This window comes from Sapajus apella, unplaced genomic scaffold (assembly GCF_009761245.1).
Source record: "Sapajus apella isolate SASKATOON/1434 unplaced genomic scaffold, GSC_monkey_1.0 scaffold23, whole genome shotgun sequence".
Taxonomy (NCBI): Eukaryota; Metazoa; Chordata; class Mammalia; order Primates; family Cebidae; genus Sapajus; species Sapajus apella.
Genome location: NW_022436963.1, coordinates 32,243,318 through 32,265,561, shown reverse-complemented (window position 1 = coordinate 32,265,561; position 22,244 = coordinate 32,243,318). Strand labels below are relative to the sequence as shown.

At 36.8% G+C, this 22,244-nt stretch overlaps 1 long non-coding RNA gene and 1 pseudogene across 1 annotated transcript in view; both read left to right on the top strand.

Annotated features, from left to right (window-relative positions):
• Positions 1–7,577, top strand: part of LOC116559235 — an 8,835-nt gene extending 1,258 nt beyond the window's left edge. The window contains exons 2-3 of the long non-coding RNA XR_004272391.1: positions 3,026–3,030; positions 7,498–7,577. This is a non-coding gene — a long non-coding RNA (uncharacterized LOC116559235). The remainder of the gene's footprint in view (positions 1–3,025; positions 3,031–7,497) is intronic.
• On the top strand, positions 4,824–5,140 carry LOC116559234 (annotated as a pseudogene).
• Positions 7,578–22,244: the final 14,667 nt, after the last annotated feature.

Sequence of the window (22,244 nt, the reverse complement as noted above, 5' to 3'; positions counted from 1 at the left end):
TGTGTGTGTGTGTGTGTGTGTGTGTGTGTGTGTGTGTGTGTGTGTGTGTGTGTTTGTGTGTGTGTGTGTGTGTTATTTTGTTTTAGGAAATTTAGTCATTGGTTATATTTGCTAAATTATTTTTCTCCCTCTGGAGATGCTAAAATGTACTGGAGAATTTATTTTTCCATTTTCTCACTCTTCAAATAGTATCCAGAACACACTGTACAAAATTTAGCTGAGCCAGAAACAGCCAAACTATCAAACAAACAAATTCCAAGTTTCCGATTCTGAGGAAAAAAATAAAGAGCTCAAAATGAGAGGGAACTGGTGACTCAGGCAGTCCATAAATAGTGACTCGGGATAGGCTGTAAGGGAATCATCTACCTGGTGTATGGATTCCAAGCAAAATATAAAACAAAGTAAGCTTCCATAATCCTTTCAGAGTTAGATATTAGTTAAGGGCCCTTGCCAAATTCTGGCTGGGGTATGCACAAGCTATTCACCAATAGTCCTCTCACATATTGTCTTTTGAAAGTAACAACATGTTGCTGAATATTTTTATTAACCACAAAGGAACTCCCTACCCATTAGCAGTCACTCCCCAGAATATCTCCCAGCCTCCGACAAACACTTATCCACTTTCTGTCTCTGTAGGTTTGCCTAATCTGACATTTCATATAAACCAAATCATATAATATGTAACCTTTTGTGTCTGGCTTCTTTCACTTAACAAAATGAATTTAAGGTTCATCCATGTTGTAACATCCATCAGTACTTCATTTTTATGCCTGTATAATATTCTACTGTATGTGTACACCACATTTCTTTCCTCATACATCAGTTGATAGATATTTGGGTTGTTTTCCTTTTTTTGGCTATTATGAACAATGCTACTATAAACATTTGTGTACAAGTATTTGTGTGGACATACTTTTTATCTCTCTGTGGTAAATAAATAGAATTGGAATCCTGTGTCATATAAAAACTTTACGTTTAGCTTTATTGAGAAACTGCAAACTGTTTTTTTGTACTATTTTACATTTGCACCAGGAATATGTAAAGGTTCTGATTTCTCTACCACATATCATTATCTATCTTTTATATTACATCCATCCTAATGGGTTGAAAGGTATCTCAGTGTGGTTTCAATTTACATTATTTACATGTTTCTAATCACTAATAATGTTAAGAATGTCTTCATGTGGCTATTGGCTATTTGTACTTTCTTTGAAAAAATGTTTATTCAAATACATGCCCAGTCATTAATGATGTTATTTTTCTTTTAGTTGCTGTATTGTAAGAGTTCTCTAGGCATTTTGAATACTTGATCCTCACCAGTTTTATTACAGTTGATCCTCAAACAACTGGAGTTTGAACTGCATGTGTCCACTTATACAAAGATTTTCTACTGCCTCAGCCACCCATGAGACAGCTCCCTCCTCTTCCTCCTCCTCCTCAGCCTGCTGAACTTGAAGGTGACAGCAAGGACGAAGACCTTTATGACAATCCAGTTACAGTTAATGAATGGTAAATATATTTTCTCTTCCTTATGATTTTCTTCATAACATTTTCTTTTCTCTAGCTACTTTATTGTAAGAATATAGTATATAATACATATAACATACAAAATATACACTAATTAACTGTGTGATCAGTAAGGCTTTTGGCCAACAGTAGGCTAGTAAGTTTTGAGGGAGCCAAAATATACATATGGATTTTTGACTGTGCAGTAAGTCAGTACCCCAATCCTGCATTGTTCAAAGGTTAAGTATATTTGCAAATATTTTCTCCCATGTTGTGGGTTCTTATTTTAAATTATTGATCGTGTCCTATGAAACACAGTTCTAACTTTTGATGACATTCAATCTATTTTTCCTTTTCTTGCTTGCATTTCGGTGTCATATCTAAAAATCTATTGCTTAAGCCGAAGTCATAAAGATTTACATTTCCATTTTCTTCTGAGTGTTTATACTTTTAGCTTTAATAGTTAGGCCTATGATCCGTTTTGAGTCAATCTTTGTATATGATGTGAGGTAGAGGTCAAGCTTCATCCTTTCCCATATAGGTTTCTATTTGTTCTAGCACAATTTGATCAAAAGACTATTCCTTCCCTACTGAATTGTCTTGGAAACCTTTTTGAAAATCAATTTCCCATAATGTGTAAATTTGTTTCTGTAGTAACTATTATATTCTATCAATGTCTCTTCTATGCCAGTACCATAATGTCTTGATTACTGTGCAGCTTGGCAGTAAATTTGAAAAATCTAGAGGAGTGAATCATCCAAATTTGTTTTTTCCCCTAAATTGTTTAGGCTATTCTGTGCCCTTTGTATTTCCATGATTTTGGAATTACCTTGTCAATTTCTATAAAAAGGCAATTGTGATTTTACCATAAATTGCATTGAATCTTTAAATAAAGTTGGGGAGTATTGCCATCTTAACAATACGAAGTCTTCTAATTCATAAACATAGAATATCTTTCATTTACTTAGCACCTCTAATTTTTTTAGTGATATAGTTTATAATGTACCACTCTTTTATTTTGTTAAATTTATTACTGAATATATTATTCTTTTTCACAAGATATAATCATTTTATCAATTTTATTTTCACAATAGTGAATAGGAATATAAATTAATTTTGTATATTGGTTGTTTTATCATGCGAACTTGCTGAACTTATTAACTCTCATAGTTTTTTAGTTAATTCCTTATGATTTGCTATATGCAGGATCATGTCATCTGCAAATAGAGATAGGTTTACCTTTTGCTTTCCAATCTGGGTGGCTTGAATTTCTATTCCTTGTAAGTCTATCAACACAAATTTATAATTATTGTTTAAGCAATTGACTTTAAACAGATAAAAAAACATTTGCAAAAATGTTTCTGTTGTCTATTTATATTTAAGTACATAGTTACCTTTACCCGTACTTTTCATTTCTTCATGTGGATTCAGATTATTGCCTCATGTCCTTTCATTTCAGCCTGAAGGACTCCCTTGGTATTTCATATAGAACAAGTCTGCTAGTGACAAATTTGCTTAGTTTTTGTGTATTTGGAAATGTCTTGATTTCTCTGCTATTTATGATGGATATAGAATTCTTGGCTGAGTGTTTCTGTTTCTGCTCCCCACAACCCCTACCCTGGCTTTCAACAGTTTGTCATGTGTCTTGGTATGAATTTCTTTCAGTTTGTGTTATTTGAAATTCATTGAGCTTCTTCGATGTGCATATTAATGTTTTTAATAAACATGGAGTTTTCAGCCATTATTTCCTCAGAATCTTTCTGCCTTTTTCTCACTCTCCTTTTCTCTGAACCTCATATTATGCATATGTTGGTACACTTGGTCACTTATAAATCTCCAAGACTGTTCATTTTTTTAAAAATGTTTTTCTTTCTGTCTCTTATGATAATCTTATAGATTCGAGTTCATTGATTTGTCTGCCTCTTCAAATCTGCTGTGAATTTTTGTTTCAGTTATTGTACTTCTTACCCCTGGAATTTCTATTTGGTGCTTTTAAAAACAACTTCAATAGGTCTTGAAAGCTATTAATAGCTTTATCTCTTTATTTGTATAACCTTTAATAAGACATCATTCTTATCCATTTCTTTATTCTTTGTCAACATTTTGAAAATAACTAATTTAAAATTATTTCTCTAGGAAGTAAAAACTTTGGGCTTTCTCTGGGATAGGTTCAACTGACTCCTTTTCCTGCATATGGGCCTTATTTTCATTTTTGTTTACATGTTCCATAATTTTTAAACCTGATAATTTAAAACAATATAAAGTCAAAACAATATAAAGTCCCTAGGATTTACTGTTGTTGCTGTCTGTTGTGATTATTGTATTGTTTGGTTGGTTAGTAGCTTTTCTGAATTAATTTTATAAAACCTGTATTATTTGTCGTGTCTAACTTAGTAGTCAATTAATGATGTCGATCAACCGTAAGTGTCCTAATTTTTGCCAAGTGACTGTGTACATCTTGGATTATGCCTTCCATGCTCGGCCAAACGTTTTGCAGCTTTGATTTGATCATCACTTCCTGCTTGTACAGAGCCTAGTGGCTGGCCAGAGGTGACAGCTTACAGCCTTATCAGATCTTCAGGATGCACACAGCCATAGGAAAGTGCAAAGGCCTTCGTATGCATGTAGCCTTCTAGATTCACAAAAATATGTCAGAGCTATTGGAAGTCCCCTATGGATATCTTATTTCCCAGCATTCCCTTTCAGCTTTCTGGTTAGTCTGTTGTTGTGACAACTGTTACCAGCCATCTCAGGTATCCATGACGTTAAACAATTGCCTCTGCCTGCTTTTTTGATAAATGCTCCTGGGGAAAGGGCTGTTTGCACTGGTCATGTTCCAAGTTAGGTCAGATAAAGGTGTTATTATAAATTGGGCCTTCCAGGGGACTCTCAGACAGGTCGCATTATGACAACTCTCTGCAGATGAATTGAAGTAGCTCCAGTTTTGTTCTGCACCCCCCAGTGGCTTCCAGGATACTGGCTTTCACTATGATGATGGCTGTTAGCTTACAAGGCTATTACAGAGCTGGGGAGAAAAGATGAGGATAGGGCAAGTTAGAATGTCACAAAGCCTTCTATTCTTACTGAGGTTAAGAAAGTCATTTTTTTCTTGAAATAACACTTTTTGGATTGCTGTAAGTCTATGGTTTATTTCCAGAGTTCTGAAAAAATCGATTCTGTCAAGTTTGCCAGCATTCTCTTTGCTTTTATGGAAGGAAAAAATATTCAGAAGTCATTTATCTGCCATTTTTCTTGGATTTGCATCACCGTTTTAAAAGATTTGTCTCTCTCCACTAGACGTCCGTTACATCGCCATCATGGACACCAGCCGTGTGCAGCCTAGCAAGCTGGCCAGGGTCACGAAGGTCCTGGGCAGGGCCGGCTGTCAGGACAGTGCATGCAAGTGCACCTGGAATTTATGGACAACACGAGCCACTCCATCATCAGCAATATAAAAGTCCCCTTGCGCCAGGGCGACATGCTCACCCTGTTGGAGTCATAGCCAGAGGCCCGGAAGTTGTGCTGAGCTTCACTGCTTGCTGGGTCTTGGATGTTGGGTTTGACCACTTGGCTGATGGGAATGGTGTGTCACAATCTGCTCTGTTTTTATTTTTTCCCTGTCACATGGGAATTGAGATGCTCCTTTAAATAAAGCATTTGTGGTGAGGCTCAGTGGCTCACACCTGTAATCCCAGCACCTTGGGAAGCTGAAGCAGGTGGATCACGAGGTCAGGAGATCAAGACCATCCTGGCCAACATGGTGAAACCCTGTGTCTACTAAAAATACAAAAATTAACTGGGCGTGGTGGTGCATGCCTGTAATCTCAGCTACTTGGGAGGCTGAGGCAGGAGAATCACTTGAACCAGGGAGTTGGAGATTGCAGTGAGCAGATATCTCACCATGGCACTCCAGCCTGGTGACAAATAAGACTCTGTCTCAAATAAATAAATAAAGCAGGCTTTTGTGTTTCCAGTTTAAAAAAAGATATCTCTGATTCATCGGTTCATTGACAATTATAAAAATTGGCTTCAATATGCTGACACGGTCATATTAATCAACTCTTAGGCTACTTTGTCATGCTTTCTATATTCTAAGCTTAATTTGCACTGTGTCTGCACAAGTTTTTATTTCCAAGGTTCCTTTTCAAGTGACACAGTCTTGTTCAGCTTGAAAATATAGAAAATAATTTTATCCTCAGAGAATTTATGGTTGTTCTTCATGTATTTCACAGTCGGATAAAGGCAAGAGGAAAAAAGGACCAAAGCTGTATTTTGTGTATTAAAAGCAACCTTTAAAAACTAAAAGAATATGAACAATTGAAAAAGTCTGGACAAAAAATCTGGGATCACAAATCTGGGTGGTATCATTTGAAGAGCTGAACAAAACATTATTGTATTCTGGTGCACATTTATGCATTGTGTTGTTGCATTTGTGTATGTTTCTGGCCACGAATCATTTATTTTCCTAACATGCAATGTTTAGAAACCACTGTTTCCCAGATTTGACAAGATAGCCATGGTACTATACTAAGCACTTTCATGCCTTTATTCATTTATTCTTTGCAAGAATTCATAAATGGTAATGTTATGATGGATGATTAGTATAGAGCATAGTATGTTTAAGTAACTTGATTAAGGATATATATCAAGTAATTGATGGTACTATTTGAATCGAAGTCTAATTTGGTGCTCCTTAGAGAGATCTCAACTGCTCACAAATTCTAAGCACCAGTCAGAACTCTCTTCTGTGAGCATGCTAGATTTCATTGCTTGAAAATCTGTAAAGAACCTAATATTTGCAAAGTTGTGATCTTAGAACAATGAACAATGTTGCTTACAGTACAGTTAGGGAGACAGATGTTAAGCGAGTAATTATGCAGATAATGTCAATAAATAGTATGTAGAAAAATGAGACAAACATGAGGGCGTAATAGAGAAACCTAAGTTAGATTGTGTGATTAGTGAATGATGAGTTGAATATGTGACATTCATACTGAGCATCGAAGGGAGAGTAAAACACAACATGTAGAGAAGACATTAGTTTAGAAGAAGCCCTCAATAGGCAAGAGACAGAGAAAGTCAGGGTAAATGAAGCACCATTAGTGAGGGTGGACCAAAAGGAAACTGAAGAAATAGAAAGGCAGACATCATGCTGAGATTTACAGGCTTTTACAGGAATGTTTACATTCCTGAGAAAATTAGGAAACTGCTAAAGGTGTTTAAGGAAGATAGTAACATAATTAGATGTGCACTTTGAAAATATTACTTTGAATTACTACTTTCTGAAATATTTTTGCAACTTCTTGTGGGTCCATAATTATTTCAAAAATCAAAGTTTTTTTTTTTCTTGTTTTCATAAGGCACAAAGAAACAGAAAACATTATTCTTTTGAACTGTGAAAAATGAATTGACAGGGATAAAGTAGAAGCAGGGACACCAGGTAAGATGCTACTTGTAGTGGTCCAGGCCAGGAGCAAGGGTGTTCTAGCTGAAAATGTTAGAAATAGCAGTGGAAAGAAGGGGGAGCATTTGAGATAGGTGCTGGAGGTATGGCCTATGTGAGGAGGATGAGTGAGAGTGAAATGCTGAGAGGGATTCTGATGTTTCTTACATGGGTATCCTCATGGTACCATTTCCTGAGAAACATAAAACTGGAAGAGTAACAATGTCACTAGAAGGCAACTGGATTTCTTATGTGTGATATTTGAAATGCCTCTAAAATGTCTGAATATTAATATTAACCACACAATTGAATGTACAGGCTCAGAAGGTAAACTTCCAAATCTTTAAGGCATAAGTGGTATTTAAAGTCATGAGTTCATCAGGGGCAAGAAGGTAGAGTTGAGAAAGAAGCACAATGCCAAGTTTTTAAGAACCATAATATAGTTAGGCACTGTGTAAATGCAGTTCAGTCAATGATAGACTGTGTATGTGATGGTGATCCCATAAGATTAGAATACTGTAATTTTACTATACCACTTCTATTTTTAGCTATGTTTAGGTATATAAATACTCACCATTTTGTTACAATTACCTACAGTATCCAATACAGTTACATGCTTACAGGTGTGTAACTTAGGAGCGACAGGCTATCCCCAAATGCCTAGGTGTGCAGTAGTCTATGCGATCTAGGTTTCTGTAAGTACACACTATGATGCTTTCACAATAAAACCACCTAACAACATGTTTCTCAGAATGTATACCTGCTGATATGCAAAGCCTGACTCTATTTAAAGACTAGATAGATTAGGAAGGACCATCAAAGGAAGCTGAAAAAGTTTGGCTAGTAAAGAGTTTATATTCTAGGAAGAAAGATTCACTAGCTAAGTCTAGCCATCAGCTATTTCTTGGGGTTAGTTACCGTGGTTTCATAGGAACCGAAACATGCAAAATGGCAGCAAGTTTCACCATCTCAGTGGGTGTTCAAGATCCATGCTGAAGTGCTTCCACTGTGAGCAGTGTGGCGAAACTTTTCATCAGCACTTGGCTTTGGCAAGTTCCTCAGAAGTCCCAAAATATTGAAGTGCCAGCATTCCTTTCGCTGCTAGACTCCCTTCTGCTTGAACAGATCCAGAGAATGGAGATTGCTAATTTACTGCTTCCCGAGGCATCTTTGGACAGCTGAGACTATTAGAAAACTCTTCCTTATACTCAACTAAAATCTGCCATCCTGTGGCTTTCATCCACTCTCCTAGTTTTACTCCAAAACTTGGGGCCACACAAAACTGAATTCCCTTTGTAGCATGACAATGTTTCAGGTATCTGCCTAAAACCATTGTGTCCCCCAAGACTTCCTTGTTACAGGAAAAATGTCACTGGTTCCTTTTATCAGTCCTCATAGAACACAGATAAGAATCAAATTAAGTATACTGTGTTCCAATTTATAAAACAAATATTTGTTATGAGAGAACTAACTCCAATAATAGGCTGAGTCATAGTGATTCAAACTATTTATGTTATAATGATCAAACTTATCTCGTAGTTTGGACAAAACCAAGTAATAATAACTTTCACATGAAGGAGATTCCACTTGACCTAAAATACTAAACTTGCTTGATATAGCAGTATTATGCTATGGTAGGGGCACAAGCAGATAAGCATAAACAGAAAAGCATTTGAGGCTAGGCATGGTGGTTCAGGTGTGTAATCCCAGCACTTTGGGAAGCCAAGGTGGGTAGGTTGCTTGAGTGAGGAAGTTTGAGACCAGCCTGGTCAAACATGACAAAATCCTGTCTCTACAAAAACATGATAAAAGTTAGCCAGGCATGGCAAGTATCTGTAATACCTGGCACTTGGTAGGCTGAAGTGAAAAGATTGCTTGAGGTAGGGAGGTGGAAGTTGCTATGAGTCAAGACCACTGCACTCCAGCCTGGATGACAGAGTGAGACCCTGTCAAAAATAAAGAAGGAAAGAAAGGAAGGAAAGACAGGGAGGGAGAGAGGAAGAAAGGAAAGGGAGGAAGGAAGAGAGAGGGAGGGAGGGAGGGAGGGTGGGAAGAAAGAGGGAGAGAAAGGCAAAGCATTTGAAAGATATGTTAATATTTGTTCCCTAGAGCAAACACATGCACACACACACACACACACACACACACACACACACACACACACTTCTTTAAAGGGCAGATAAAATATCATTTATACATACTAATTATTAAGTCACTTTTCTTCTATATACGAAATGGCCTTCCTCAAATTTTCCTTTGTGTTTGGTGGGGTAGCTTATTTTTGGCTCCTTACCTATCTTAATGTCTGGCTTTTACAACATACACTTCATATCTGGCATAGATGTAAATGCTGAAGCTCAGGTCATGTCTCTAATTTTAATCCAACACCCCTTAGAAATTTAGCTAATGGTGACACGAAATAGTTCCTCTGTATAATGTTCAACACAGACAATATCTCAGATGCTATTTTTCATGCCCTGTGACTGGTACTGGAAAAGGTATTTGTTCTTCCTTATACATGGTTTCATTTTAGTCTCAAAACAGGCATTATTCCTCTCATTTTGCAGATGAGGGAACTGGTGCTCAGAAGACAGAACTCAAGACCCAATCAGCCTTTATGATGCAAAAGTTGCTATACTCAGTTCTCAAAATACGTATTTCAGAGTGCAGTGTTGGCTGGCAGTCATATGCAGCAGCTTGGAAATGTAAGTGTTTTGTTTTTGAATTTATGATCTAAAACTTGGCAACTGTGCAATTTTTGTCAAGTCACTAAACCTCTCTGTGCCTTGGTTTTCTCATGTAGTAAACAGAATATTAACATTTATGTCTTCATTTACTGTTGGAATTGAATGTGATGTATGTGATACACTTTCAGACATTAAATTCTGGTGCTTGGTAATCACACAATAAATGGTAACTAACAGGAAAAAATGTGGAGCTTTTTACCCTTCCTGTTGACAAGCCAATTGTCTATATAAATACAGAAGAAAAGAACTTATCTTCCATTTCCCATCTCAGAAGCAAGTATCTTAGACAAGACACTATTTTCTCTTTAATTCCAAGTCCTATGTGCCCCCTTCTCATACTTTTTACCTTAACAAGCTATAGAAATAATTCCTGAAAGTACAGTCTTTGATTCTTACTCAAAATATGGAATGAGTACCGCTTTGTTAAGAAGACTTGACAGAAATTCACCGAAACTTATAATTTTTTCTCCAAATCCTACATAACACAATGAATATAATTTTCCCTGAGGCATAACACAGGTAGGCTGTGTTGAAGTTATGTTAGGCTCATTCCCTGAGTTGTAAAAAGAGACTGTGATGCCCAAATGGAAAGTGAAAAATACAGTTCAGTCACTTGTTTGGTATTTCATCAAGTTCTCTGTTTTAATTCAACCAAGTGACCAAATCTGTAGCTACCTAATGTCCCATACATTCAACCAAATTAAGTGAGAGGTGAGACATTTAAACTAAGTACTTGCAGTATTTTAAACAAAACAAACTGAATTTTTCTTATTTTCAGTGTCTTTGACGTGACTTAAATTACAGGCTGTCTAAATCTGTTGGAATGTGGTCCTGTAAACGCAACAGGGCATTTTTGGCAGATGTAACCAGAGACTGCTACTGCAATCATGCCAGTCATCCACCCATTGCACTACTCAGGATCTGTTTATATCTACTCCTTTCCTTAGGACATTTTCTTTGGTAGCTAGAGAAGGAGAGGAAAGTTTTAGCCAGGCTTAGGACAGAGAGGTGAAGAAAGGTAAATAGATGGGTAAGTTTAATATCAGAGAGGACAGGGCCCTGCTTCTCTGGCCACTTTTGTTCACTGCTATCTTTAGCACCTAGGACAGCGTCTACCTGTCTGCCTGCTACAGCTGGCACTCAATCCAATCATTTGCTGCCTGAGCAGGCCCCTGAACTGTTAAGCTACAAAGATGCAGGGAGAAGGGTAGAGAGATGAAGAAATTAGAAGCATTGATTAAGAAAGACTTTGGGTTTTATAGGCAAAATTGTTCTGACACCCAAATAGCAAAGTATATTACACAGTTGGTGAAGAGGTCAATTTCTCCATATCTGAATAAAATCCATCACTCTTCCGATGTCCATGGACCTGGGAGTTTGGGTACCATCTGGAAATGATACCCTTAGTAGAGATGTTGACATTATCATGGTGGCCAGTAGATGTGATGAGTTCTCTCTAAACGCCTTGACAACATGAAACATAGGGTGGAGCATGAACTAAAACACAGAGCAGACTCATGTTTGGCCACACACATAAGCATCCTTTGAGATAATCACAGTGAAAATTATAAGATACTCTTAGGGGGACATTTTTGGCTATCAGACTGGTGGGAGTCAGGGTAAGTGATGGCTGATGGCATAAAAAGGAGATTATAAGAATAAGTAACAACCAAGCTTGTAATCATAGCTAGCAGTTTCTGGGACCTGGGGGTCTCATAATGTTTGCTCTTGGATTTACAATTATCTGGGAAAGCAAACTTCTGCTTATTTTCAATTCACTGTTAAGTGTTGTGAATTTCTGGGAATTTTTAGGACAACATTCCCTGAACTATTCACCATTCCCCTTTGAAAATCTCATGCCAATTTGATGCAGAATCCATGCCTCGGTTTTTAATTCAAAAAATATTGTTACAGAAACACTAACATTTCTTTAATGTCAAACACTTCAAAAACTTGGTTAAAATGTGAAAACCATCTTTGAACTTTCAACTTTAATGTGGTTGTTTCTAAGAATACAATGTAACAAATATTATTCCTTTTTTAGAAAACTTTTCCAAGCTCTACACAGGAAACTGCTTTCTGGGGTTACTCAGTGACAGAGTTATTGAAAGTGATAAGTGATACAGATTAGCCATGCATTCAAGGAGACATTTGCCATTGGCAATCGCTAATCACAGACCAGGGAATTTCACTTCCCTGTGAAAGATACAGTAAACAGAATATTAAGATATTATTAATTATATAATATTAAGAATATTATGATGAAAATGGCCATGGATTCATTGCACTTCCATCAAGAAGTTAATGCGATTTGCCCATAATGCATTCATTATGGATGGCTTTGAAACTCTGTTTGAATAACAGAATGAGTCAGAAGAGACTCTATCTGAGGTCTAAACCTAAGCCTCAAAACACCTTTAATTTACTGCCTTTGTTCTCTTGGAATACAACTGGCATGTGAATAAGTGTGGGATATCCTTCTTAAAGATGAAAGAGCAGGTGGAAAGAGGCACAGATGCCCCAAATGAGGCCTGAAACATGTGAATGTGTACACCTCAAAACATCCATTCCCAGCTAAGTCATCACAGACCAGGAGAAGTACTCCAGTAACCCACAGAATTGTCAGAAATAATAAATGTTGTTTTAAGACACTATGTGTTATGTTAGTTTGTTATGCAGCAAAAGCTAACTCATACCAAAGACATAAAGAAAGCAAGAAAGGTAGGTAGGTTGAAAACATATTAGTACCTTATAATTGGTAGTTGAATTTATTTCCTTTGCTTTTTAATTTTGAAACAGTATTCTCTGTTACTCAGGCTGGATTGCAATTGCATGATCTCTGTTCACTGCAACCTCTGCCTTCCAGGTTCAAGAGATTTTCCTGCCTCAGCCTCCCAAGTAGCTGGGATTATAGACATGTGCCACCATGCCTGACTAATTTTTGTATTTTTTTTTTAGTACAGACAGGGTTTTGCCATGTTGTCCAGGCTGGCCTCGAGCTCCTTGCCTCAAGTGATCTGTCCATCTCAGCCTCCCAAAGGGCTGGCATTACAGGTGTGAGTCACAGAGGCCAACTATATTTCCCTTACTTTAGTTTTTCATTTTTCTTCCCTTTTCTTTTGAGTTCTTACCAAAAAGCAAGAAAGACAGACTAACAGAGAGGGGAAGGAAGGAAGGAAGGAAGGAAGGAAGGAAGGAAGGAAGGAAGGAAGGAAGGAAGGAAAAAAGGAAGGAAGGAGGAAGGAAGGAGGGAAGGAAGGAAGTAAGAGGGCAGAAGGAGAAGGAAGGAAGGGGGAAGAAGGAAGGAAGAGAAAGGACAGAAAGGAAGAAAAAAGGAAGAGGAAGGGAGGGTGGGAGGAAGGAAAGAAGAAAGGAAGGAAGAAAGGAATAAGGAAGGATAAATCAGGAGGAAAGAAACAAGAAAGGATGAAAGGATGAAAGAAAGGAAGGAAGGAAGGAAAAGAAAAGAAAGAAGAAAGAAAGAAAGAAAAAAGAAAAAAGGAAGGAAGGAAGAAAAGAAAGAAAGAAAGGAAAGAAAGAAAGAGAAAGAAAGAAAGAAAGAAAGAAAGAAAGAAAAGAAAAGAAAAGAAAAGAAAAGAAAAGAAAAGAAAGAAAGAAAGAGAGAAAAAGAAAGAATCATGCTACTAAATTTTCTCTCCCATTTTTAGTATCTATTTGACCCTCCCTTCCTGCCAGGCGATCTAGCATCAATTTCAGGATGCCCCATGCCCCTTCCCGTTCCTCTGGCCTTCTCAAGAAGCACGTCAACTACAACCCTTACTCTCAACTTTATTTCTAGTTGTTTGTCTAATTCCCGATGAGATTAGTGCTTCTGGAAGAATATGATAAACTTACCTGGGACAAGATACTGATTATCACTAAACCTTGCATCTTTACATCATCAACTAGACTTTGATTGAGAAAAACATGATACTTATCATCAAATAGATTTTCATTCAAATCCTCACTCTCAAGGATTTAGAAAAAGAAATGCCATTTGACCCAGCAATCCCATTACTGATATATATCCGAAGGATGATAAATGGTTCTATTATAAAGACACATGCATACATACATATGTTCATTGTGGCACTGTTTACAACAGCAAAGACTTAGAACCAACCCAAATGCCCATCAAGGTTAGAGTGGATAACGAAAATGCAGCACATATACACCATGAAATATTATGCAGCCATAAAAAAGAATGAGTTCATGTCCTTTGCAAGGACATGGATGAATCTGGAAACCGTAATTCTCAGCAAACTGACACAGGAACAGAAAACCAAACACCACATGTTCTCGCTCATAAGTGGGTGTTGAACAATGAAAACACATGGACACAGGGAGGGGAACATCACACACTAGGGTATTTTGCGGGGCGGGGAGCTAGAGGGGAGATAGCAGGGGCAGTGGAGACTGGGGAGGGATAATATTAGGAGAAATACCTAATGTAGGTGATGGGGGGATGGGGGCAGCAAACCACCATGGCATGTGTATACCTATGTAACAATCCTGCAAAATCTGCACATGTACCCCACAACTTAAAGTATAATTAAAAAAAGAAAGAAAGAAAAAAATATTCTCACTCTCCTTCACCACCACTACCATTACACTCCTCAGCTAAATCGTTTCAGGCATCAGGCTTAAAGTCTCTTAAATCTTGGCCGGGCGCAGTGGCTCACACCTATAATCCTGGCACTTTGGGAGGTCGAGGTGGGTGGATCACAAGGTCAGGAGATCGATACCATCCTGGCCAATATGGTGAAACCCCACCTTTACAAAAATACAAAAAATTAGCTGGGCATGGTGGTGTGCACCTGTAGTCCCAGGTACTCGGGAGGCTGAGGTAGAGGAATCCCTTGAACCCAGGATGTGGAGGTTGTAGTGAGCAGAGATTGCATCACTGCACTCCAGCCTGGTGACGGAGTGAGACTCCGTCAAAAAACAAAACAAAACAAAGAAACAAAATAAACTCTTAAATCTTAATTTCCCTATTCACTAAGATGGGGTTATTATTTACATTTGGGGGTACAACTAAGCAAAAAACTTCGACCTTATTGGTAATCACAAAATATTATTAATTGCTTTCTAAAACATTTGTAATAACCTGCATTCCTTTAATTGTCTACATAGTTCCTGTTTTCCCTAGTTAGATGGTAGAGTCCTCTAAACTGTGTTCATATTTTTGACCTTTGGATCTCTGGTGCTGAATAGCATTGAACACCTCATGAATTCTCAATAAATGTTTGTTGACGGAAATTTTAAAATAGTAGAATTTCCAGGCATATTGCAAAGATCCTTTAAGACTGATTATCTTCTGCTCCCTTCTGAAATAGAGGTCCAATATTAGTCAAGATACAGTCCAATAAAAATCACCATTACGCATCTTTGCTGACACTGTACTAGCTGAAAGACAAAGCTCATCTATATTATGTTTACACATTCCACTTAGTACTTTATACTTACAAGGAGGGTAATCAATTGTAATATGGTTAATACAGTAAGGATCAATGAATGACACTACCATCAGTAAGCTGTGTCATAAAATTTTGAGCATATTTCTACCACATTTAATTTCTGCTTCTCTAAAATGAGAACCATAATAGAATCTGCTTTATAGTGTTATAAACATTAATTGTGATAAAGTCAAATAAAAACTTATATTACACTGCTTGGAACACAGTAGGTGACCAATAAAAAGTGTATCTTCCAGAATAAAGACATGACTTTAGGAAAGATCTGGCTAATTCTTCAAATAAAATCTCTCCAAATGTGCTTAAACTTGTGGGGAAAGGACAACTAAAAAGGAGAGCATTTTTTTTCTAGGTCATTAAAGTTAAAAGCAAATGTCAAACCCATAAAAATGGTTGATTAGAGTGAGAGAAGACAGATACAAAAAGGTTTTCTATTTGTGGAATATGACAAATCCATCTGTAGGATTATACAGATCCCTGTCACAAAAAGTAACGCTGAATAAATTCTTAGTCATAAGCATTCCCAAATTGTAAGCAATTTGATCTATAATAAATAAATTTTGAGACGCAGTACATGAATGGTAATTGGTAGTGTCAATCTAATTACATGTAAGCTTAAATGGAAGCATATCAGTTAATTTCTAAATTCACACTCAACAAATCAGGGAATGCTAGTACAGACACCTGTTTTCAATCCAAACTGTTGTTCATAAGTGCTCCCCAAGTCATACTAACTCATTAAATGGTCAGGTCTAACAAAATGAATGCTCATTAAAGGAATAAATACAAATACTAACATCAATGAACCTCAAAAAATATCATTTTAATGAGTTGAAATCCAAAGTAAGAAAAGAAATTCCTGCAGAAATAATATATTTACTTATTCACAGGCAAGAAACATGTTAGCCAAGGCTTGATTTTTGTAATGATCAAGTCACATATAGATGCATGAGCAGGAGCATATTTTGATTTCTGGTCGTTTTAAGAATTTATTTGTCTCCCCTCTATTTGGGTGATTAGGGATGAGGCATATGACTTATAAATATGTCTTAGGAGAGTAGATGCATTTTAAGAAAAAGTTATGTAGTAATAAAATTAGTTGGTGAATATTTACAAATGTATCCACAGTGGGATTCGTTTAAATACTGAAGTGCTCGTGCAATTAAAGTGTGATTAAAAGTGATCTATGCAAACTTTTTAGAAATATATTACAAAAGTAAGTAGTATGTATAAAAGAAAGAGATGTCAGATGAAGGCTTCGAAACTCTAAGATCTGTTAGGAATCAATTAGGGATGTCTGTCATACCTGTGGGATCAGGAAACAGTGACAGGTATGCTGCGTATTTGCTGATCCATTAAAGGTCCCTGGGAGTTTGTTATATTATGAACCTGTACTTATTCTGCCTGACTTTTGATCTATTTGTCAAATAATGCATTTTTAAAAGAGTGTCCAAACAGAATGATAAAAGAGAAAATTATCATATGATTGAGTGCATAGGATGACACTTCAGCTTCCATCTTTGCTGTGGTTGACAGACAGGGACAGTAGAGGTCATTCCTTTGTTGCTGCACATGTTGTAGGGTGATCATGCATCCCAGTTTTCCCAATGCCATCCCATTTTATACCTATTGTACTGGCATTTGTCTGGAATTATTAATTTTATAATAAAGTAGTTTTGTTTACAATTGCATTAAGATACTCATGGATGGTTTGGTAGGCCTCCACTTTCAGCTTCTGCTAGGATTTGTCTAGTGACAAATCTAGTGAGGTGTGAATTGAGTAGTGATCAACTTTCCCAACTTAACATGTACTCAAATTTGAAAATCCAACAGCATAACCTATCTTACTTGTAAATGACATTATTTTACTTAAGTAAACTCTAACTAATAATTTAAATGCCCATGGAGACAGAGTCCAGAAATCCAAATACACTAAAATGACTGAAATTGTATCCAAATAAAAAGCATTAGAAAGCCTAAGCCTAGACTCAACCAGCTTTTTTTCAGAGCTTAAAAATCCTTAAGGATAAAACTAGAAAGTTCCACATCTTCCACAAACCTTTGGACCACTAAGCCTTAAGCACAGTGTCTGTGTAGCCATATTCTGAACTAAAGGCAAATTGTGTTCCATACTAGAAGTGATATTTCAGGCATGAAAATTTACAAAATAGAGCATTTCCAGACATAGGAGACTGAAAGTATGTCATGAAAAGCCCCAGGTGTACATAACCTGGAGAAAAGATTAAAGAATCAGCATAACTAGAAAAAAACAATTGGACCCTGATTCAAAAATCCAACAAGCCACTTCAAAGTGCTACACAAAGAACTTTGTTCTGTCTCTTCACTTATCCATTTACGCAGCAAATATTCATTGAGCATGCACCACATGCCAGCACCACGTGCCTGGCATTGTTTAAAGCTCTGAAAATGCAGAAGACAAAAGGCCAATGGACTTGGCCTGGCTTGTATATTGGACTCCAGAATTTCATGAAAATTAGATATTAGTAAGAAAAGAAAATAAACAGTTAAGACAGATTATTAAACTTCTTCCATAACTAGCTAAGTGGTATCAGGTTGTAAAATAGCCAGTATAATGCAAAAGGACTGGTTTTTGGTGAAACCCACCTTGTTGTCAAGGAAGATGTTGCTGAGGAGCTGACACCTGAATCAGAAGACCTCTGTCTTCTAACATGCAAGGACATGGGTGTGAGTGAAAGGCATTTCAGGCAGGAAACCCACCTCGTTCCACAGTTCTGAGAAGGGTATGAGTTGGGATAATTCGGGAAAAGAAAATATTGGATTAGGTAATGTGTAATTCTTGGATAATAGGAAAGGTAACCAAGGAAAGGGGAATCATTTTCTTTTCTTTCCATAGTGAGATCCATGAGCTCTAGAGATATCCAAGGCAGACAGTGTTGAGCTTATACTTTGTAGCTTTTATAGAAAGCACAAGGAACTTATGTACAAAACGTCAGAAAGTTCAACTTCTCTGTGGATATGCTTTTCTCTGAGTTCTACTCTCTCTTAAGAAATGTCTTCACCAAAAATTTCCTATTAACTGTTGAGGACGTGGAGTTAATTGTGGCAATATTAAGGGAGAAGCTACTGGAGCAATTGATGCTGGAGTTAAGAGAACAATGTTCTTGCCTTTGGCTGTGGCCTCAGCCCAGATTCACATTGTGGAGCCCTCGATATGAGCAACAGAGTGCTCACGCTTTCATGCGTGGCTTGGGCTGCCGCATTGGCTTGCCTCTCTCACTGTGTGAGCATTCTTTCATACTCATGGGTGGCTGTTATGCAGGGGAATAAAAACATCTGGTTCTATATTACTAAGTGAGAACTGAATTTAAACTAGAGGGTAGAATTTAAGTAGAGGCAGTTTAGTTTAACTTTTCAAAAAAGGTCATTCAATATCGAAGACATATTGCCTTTTATGGTAGTAAGTTTTTCATCCTTGGACACATTAAAGCCACAGCATTTAGGATTTGTTGGTGAAGTTGCATAAGGCAGTCTTCTCCTGGGAGAAAGTTTGTTTTAAATGACTTCTGTGGCTCTTTCCATCTTGAAGAAGCTGAGAAAGATTTTATTATTAAGTAATGTATTGCAAAAGAGCAATTGGTTGCCAGAGAGAAAAAATACAGTCTTTTTGAGTGCCTGAGCTGTAAATACATCATAAATGCAGTTTGTGTTTACCAATGATTTAAAAAAGTATATTGGTTGGTTTGAAGGTTTATAAAATGCATATATCCGTGGATTCAAGTCTTGGTTACATCTTTTGGGTCCCATTGGTTCTTTCTGAAATGTGAGAATTACAAAATCATGACAACAAATCCCAGTGATTCTCAATCTATTGGATGCAATATCTCTCTTTGATAATATATTTCTTATAAGACTTCTTCACTAATTTAAAATGAGATTTATAGATAATATATTCTACCCTATACAGATAAGTTCAAAACAAATAATGTCATAACTGTACTCAAAGGCAAAAAATCACATCAATGTATAATAAAATAATATGTACCTCAACATGTAAATAAATGGGCATAACCATACTAAAGGCACAAAGTAGTCCAATATGTGTCCTAAATGTACAATCATCATGCATATGATGGTAACAAATGCAGACTGACTCCAGGGTGTTGTAGTAATGATTTAAAATGTACAAGCTGCATTGCCATTGGCAACTGATTTTCTGTAATGATGAACAGCTCTTGGTAAAGTCCCAAACAAAACAAAATACAGTCTTCCCTCCGTTGGTAGACTACTTTCATCCTCAGAAGATTCAGTGTATTTTGAAGCCAGTAAAAAATAGTTTTGTTTATGTGCATGATGGCCTTCAGTTCTGATTTCAGATAATTACAGACAGAGTAGTTCAGGTAATATTAAAACAGTTATTCAAGATAGAGGACAATTCTTTTTGATTCCTGATTGCATCATTTATTGTAGAACATCTGGTATCCCTGGCCTCCATCCATTAAATGCTTCCCCATCTGATTATTATAAAAGAAAAAAGAAAAAAAAGCATCCACAAATTTTCAAAATAGCAATGAGGATGAAGTAGTAATTTCTCTGAGGACTAGGACAACCACAGTTTGGTCACCTTTCATTAATTAGCTGCAGAAAGCTGCTAAAGCCAAGTAATAACTGAAACAATATTAACTTTCTTAATCATTAAAAATCCACTGCAGCCAAAACACCAACCTTTAGTCCCTAACTGATCCCAGTAGGTCCTTTGTTGAGGAAACTGGCTCAGATGCCATAACTGAGACTCAGCTGGAGCTGGACCTCTCAAATAAAGGACTCATGTCTGACAGGAGCAAATGAGGGTTTCATGTCCATTCATGCACCTTTAGAAACTAGACTACTTTGAAAGTCACCTATCTGCCTGGTTATGTATTTGAGTGGTTGTGTTAGGGGTAAAAACAAGTAATAGCTCAGCTTCCATTGGATTTAATTTGGCGATCTTGTTTCACACTCAACCACAGGAAGTGGTTTATTACCAACAAGAATGTAAAGTTTTCTTGATTTAATAATTTCAAAATCACCAAATGCTACTTTTCTCTGCGAAAACACCAATAGGAGTCCAATAGATAGTTACTGCCTGAAGGAATTGTGGAGATGATGGAGGTATAGGGAAAATATGATGAGTCTTTTTGTCAATACTTAACTCTCATAAGAGCTTCAGAACTAATGGCCAATCCACTGATTCTTACACATCTCAACTCAGATACATTGTTTCAAACTGATAACTCCTGAAGCCATAGGGGAACTATTTTATTTCACTCTAAATTTTGCCTGTTAGCAAACTGAATTTTCCAGATTTGCACAGAAGGGATAAAACTTCAATGAATGCATGCCAACGTTGCATCAGCTGTTCTCATTTTCAACAATCCTATCCACATTTCTTCTCATTCCACCCACAGAGAAAGAGGAAATATAGTCAAAAGTTGTTTTTGCAGCAATGGACAAAATGTTTTTCCCACTGTAGCAGCATCATTGTGTGTGTGTGTGTGTGTGTGTGTGTGTGTCTGTGTGTGTGTCTGTGTGTGTGTGTGAGAGAGAGAGAGAGAGAGAGAGCGAGACAGAGGGGAAGAAAGAGACAGATATTTAGTTAGGTAGTTCCTGGAAAACAAAACATCTGTTGGTATATGGCTTTTTTAAGGAAAACTTTATAAACCACAAATGTCCTTACTGTAGAATAGCTCCTCACATAATTACAGTGATTTACAGTTTACAAAGAACATTCACAAACATAATTTCATTTCATCATCATTGTATACCTGTGGTAGAGGTATTATTGTCCCCAAATTACAAATAAGTTAATGGAAGCTTAAATATGTTCATAACTATTCTTAAACCACACAGTGAGTAACAAGAAGACCAAAAGGTCAAATATCTTGACTTTACCTATAGCGCTTTTTACTCATACAAACTGAGTTTTTAAAATCAGCTCAGCAGAGAGGCCCAAAGAGATGTAATAGGTAAAGTTGACCAACATATTTTCAGAATACTATTTGATAAACATATTTTGAAGAAAACTAATTTCTGCATCTAAGGAAAATAATAAATTCTAAGAAAAAATTGAAATTTAAACAGGCAACTAGTTGAATTAATTTGAGGACAAGATTGAAGACTTTAAAATCTCTGTCAGAAAAGACAGGAGCAAGATATCAAATACCCTGTAATTTTAAACAATATTTGATGATAATGGTTAGCTTTATGAGAATGTGTGTGAAGCAAATGGTAATAAGACATGTAATGTATTTTTTAATCCTTTAAAATATAATATTATAACAGGTCATAGGATGCATTGAAAAATACTACTGTTTTCCTTTGATTTTCTGCTCTACACAAAGAAGGGATGTCTTTCAATGTATAGAGCTCTCCTTAATCACATCTTGAAAGTAAACTTGGCAGGAAAGGGTGGAACAGTGAGCTATGTAATAGAGAGAGATTGACTGATCTGTTGGCTGCATTGAATCCTAGAATTATAGAATCATGAGGTTACCCTTGAAAGCAGTTTATTTTAAATGGTCACCAAAATGTCTGGTCTCTAAGACATTCCTAACTCAAGATGGAGAAAACTCCTAGTGAAAATCTACTGTTAACATGATATAGATTTCTCAAACTTGGCATGGCTTCTTAGACTTATTAGGTCCATTGCTCTCATGTACTTAGCCTGCACTATATGTCCAAGAACTCTGCTTTAAATAATCTCTACCATGTGCTAGGCACCTGGCTAAGTGCTTTCATGCATTATCCCCTTTTGGTCCCGACACATTCTTTTGGGGTAGTGTATTAGTTAAGACAATGCTAGCAGCTCTAAAAAATAAAGCCCATGATGCTGAGCTTCATAGAATACAAATGTATTTCCCATGGACAAACCAGGCAGATGTGTCTGTAATGGCCAGTTTTCCTCTATGTGGTAACCCAGTGATCAAAACTTCTTTTTACCAGGAGAGTCTAAAATCTTCCAAAGCAGGTGTTAGCCAACTCTGGCCTGTGGGATAAATCTGCCTGCCACCTGCTCTTATTATGACCTATGAGCTAAGAATACTTTAAAATCTTTAA